Raw genomic sequence first — 4,071 nt, 5'->3', positions numbered from 1 at the left:
TGTCCCTGCTGGGCAATTTGACTGATTTCCTATCTTCTAATCAAAAAACCATCCTAAGTATTCAACCAGAATTTTCCCTGTCCTGGTTCACATATATGTGATGCGGGAACCAGTGCGATTCCAGTGCGGGTTTCCGCATCGCATGCCACCTGCCAGCGGTTCACACCGATATCTAACAAACTGCTGCGGGTGTCAGAGCAAAGTTAATGACACCCCCAGATCGGTTCACGATCTGCGAACTGCAAAATGGTGCAGGAATCGGATTGCATATGTGTGAACACCCATGCGATCCGATTCCAATGCGGACCAAAAAAGGGTCCTGCACCATTTTCGTATGAAAGTGATGCAAATTCAGCCATGCAATCTGTATGGCTGAGTTTGCATCACACAGACATCGCATGTGATATGCACAGTAGTGTGGTGCAAATCACATGCAATGTCCAACATCGCACCAGTGTGAACCCAGACTTAGTCTTTAAATCTTTGTTCCAAACTGGGTAACCGTATTGGTGGGACTGTCATAAAGTGAAGCAATTTTGCCACTTTTTTTGCTGCTGCAGCTTAAAGTTTACATGGAAGATGCAACCTCTCAGTCATATTTGCACATCTCCCTCTGCCCATGGGTGCTGACTGACAGCATAGTACCACTTTGTGTCATCTCTGTTTTGCAGAGCAAATGACCTCCAAGTGCCATGGTGCTGCATCATGTGACCAACCTACCTTCTAGGTCACATCTTTTGATATAAGGCTACCTGCTTAGTCTTTATTCTGGTGCCTAGACTTCCACTTTAAAAACATTTTTCTCCCTCTTCACATGGAGCTGAGAAGCCACCTTGTAAACCTTAGTATATAGTCCACTGAACAAGGTAGCCTGAGCAGACACAACTGCCAATGTGCCTTTGAGTTTAAAGTTTACACCTAACAGAAATTCCAGTCTAGTGGCCACATGTCCCATTTCTTCTATAGCAGCCAGTTTTTACAAAGACAGCCTCCCCAGTGACCAATACTAACCTGAATTCAAATAAAAATAAAATAGGATGACATTTCAGAAACTAGGTGCAAAATCAAGCTTAATATGTTGAATAGTATGTAAGAAGTAGGGAATGTAGGTGACAGGCATGCAAGGAGAACAAGGGCTGCTGCTGATCACCACCTCCTAAAAACTCTAGTTGATTGGTTACTATTCTGAACCACCAGCCTAATCAATTTCGAAGTTACTGAACTGGAACAAATAGGACAGCTCAGGGAAGTCAGAAGTTCTTATATTGCAAATGTCCAGGCAGGAACAGGACATTACCCCCGTGTATTGAAGAAAGAGAACTAATTGTTTCAAACAGATAGGCCAACAATGATATCTACCACAGTGCTGTCCTGACTGCATTCCATTAATGACCAATGCATCAAATGCCAGCCAGGTGTAAGTTTGCAGACTCAAATGATAACTGGGCTTATCTGAAAAAACATATATAAAACTCCTAAATATCATTACTAGGGTCCCAGCACCTGCATAGCATCATCTCAATGATGTACAGTAAGGCTCGGTTCACACAGGGGGCGATGCGAGGCGACACGACTTGCCGCGCCCTGCCACGACCTCAGCGGCAACTTGCAAACGACTTCTGTATAGAAGTCAATGCAAGTCGCCCGAGGTCGCCCAAAAGTAGTACAGGAACCTTTTTTCTAAGTCGTAGCGACTCGACTCGCTCCTCTTAGAACGGTTCCGTAGTACAGAATGGGGGCGACTTGTCAGGTCGCAGGACGGAAGTCGTGTCGCCTCGCGTCGCCCCCTGTGTGAACCGAGCCTAACTGTAACCTTTTATACATTAAATGACCCCAATTGGTTCAAGTATGTATTCACCAAAACCATATACGTTTTAAAGCAGTATTAAACCCCAACCCAAAAATGTAATATATTGCAACTTACCAATCATTCGATGTGGTGGCTGCATTTGTTTTGTTTTTTAGCCCCCCGGTTTTTATTTGGTGATATGGCTAGTAACACACAACCTGTATTAGAGTGAATAAACGAGCAACATAGACACCTTTGAAAAGCAGGATTGCCAGTGGCAGGGGAGAGATTTAGATGAACTAGCAGATTTAGATACACTAATTGAAGCCTAACTCCAGCTCACACTACTGTTACACAAGCAGTTATAGCAACAGTACTTTTTCTCTTGGGATAAAGCTTTTTGATGGGAGACCATGGTAAGCAATTATGTTCTACTACACTGCACAAAATGTCATTGAACACCGACAGTGCTGACCAAATAAGAAAATAACAGGGATGACCTCAGATGTAAACTACTGCTTCTTCACTGATCAGACACAGCACAGGTGCGGCGGCAGCCTCAGGACCAAACTCTATAGGTTAAAAAAAAAGGGAGGTCTGGAGACTTGGCTGTGCAGAACTGAATTATAAACCTTTGTAAAATGAAAGATCGTCTCCTAGATTGTAAGCTCTAATGAGCAGGGCCCTTTGATTCCTCCTGTGTTAAATTGTATTGTAACTGTACTGTTTGCCCTCATGTTGTAAAGTGCTTCGCACGCTGTTGGCGCTATATAAATCCTGTATAATAATAATAGTTCAATCATATGTCCATCAACTATAAATTTAATCATCTGCTTTAAAAATACACATTTTTCTGGAAACAGATGCCGATTGTGGCTGCAATGCTTTGCAGGCTCCTGTAAAAACTAAAATAAATGCATATTCTTTTTCTACAAAATTCCATGCATGCAGGGCTTGACAAATTTGCTTAGAATCTAGGAGCCAGCTGAAAAAAGTTAGGAGCCAGTTTTTTAAATCCTCTGCCCAGAGCTGCATGTCTGGGGCATGGGGCAATAAGAATTGCTCATGCCTGATGCCAAGCGAAAAAAAGAACAATATTTCAAAAAAAAATAAAATAAAAAAAAAAATCAACTTTTGTTTTGTTTGTTATAAGATTTTGCAAATAAGTTATTTTTTCTCCTTCATTGATGTGTTCTGATAGACTGCATTAATGGGCACTAATGAGCAGCACTGACAGGTGGCACTGGATGGCACCAATTGGCATTGGGAGATGGCACTGGATGGGAATAGCAGGTTTCACAGCCAATAGTTTAACTGTGTGAAACGGAATGCTCTCTGCAGCACCGCAGTGTGTGAAACTGTATGGAGAGAGAGGGAGAGAGGGAGAGAGGGAGAGAGGGAGAGAGGGAGAGAGGGAGAGAGGGAGAGAGGGAGAGAGGGAGAGAGGGAGAGAGGGAGAGAGGAGAGAGGAGAGAGAGAGAGAGAGAGAGAGAGAGAGAGAGAGAGAGAGAGAGAGAGAGAGAGAGAGAGAGAGAGAGAGAGAGAGAGAGAGAGAGAGAGAGAGAGAGAGAGAGAGAGAGAGAGAGAGAGAGAGAGAGAGAGAGAGAGAGAGAGAGAGAGAGAGAGAGAGAGAGAGAGAGAGAGAGAGAGAGAGAGAGAGGGAGAGGGAGAGGGAGATCAAAAATTCAGTGTGATGTCGGAGGTGGGCGAGACCCAGAAGCTATCCAGCCAATGATTGGGCTGTTTAAGAAAGGGACAGGGCCACATGCACGTAGTGGACCGCTCAGATCCCATCCCATTGGCTGGTGTTGGATAGTTCGGTCCCGTCCACCCCCGACATCCAACCTCAATTTTGACAGTTCCTCTCTCTCTCCATACAGTTTCACACACTGCAGGGCTGCTCTGCCAACAGAGTGAGGAGAAGGGAAGAGGAACCTCTCGCCATGTCAGTGGCTGCTCTACCGCTCTCTTCCTGCTCCATCCCCACTACCGCCGCTAATCACGTTACCAGACAGTGCTCTGTGTCTGGAGGGCCTAAGAGGCCCGTGAGGCACCACCACTTTCCCAGCCAAGACTCCACAGCCCGCCCTGTAGTAGAGGCACCTGTCACTGACAAAAGCCCAGGCACAATTTCTAGTCGCAACGGCGACCTGGCGCCTGGGATTTGTCGAGCCCTGCATACATGTATTATCTTAACCCCCCCCCAAAAAACACAGGGTGATATGAAGTCAAAGGCTTGTTTCTACCCATGATATTCCACTGTAACACAAATACGACAAATG

The sequence above is a fragment of the Lithobates pipiens genome, unplaced genomic scaffold (genome assembly GCF_037356315.1).
Source record: "Lithobates pipiens isolate NorthernLeopardFrog02 unplaced genomic scaffold, aLitPip1_a1.2 Scaffold_30, whole genome shotgun sequence".
Lineage (NCBI taxonomy): Eukaryota > Metazoa > Chordata > Amphibia > Anura > Ranidae > Lithobates > Lithobates pipiens.
This window is presented reverse-complemented; position numbering follows the sequence as displayed.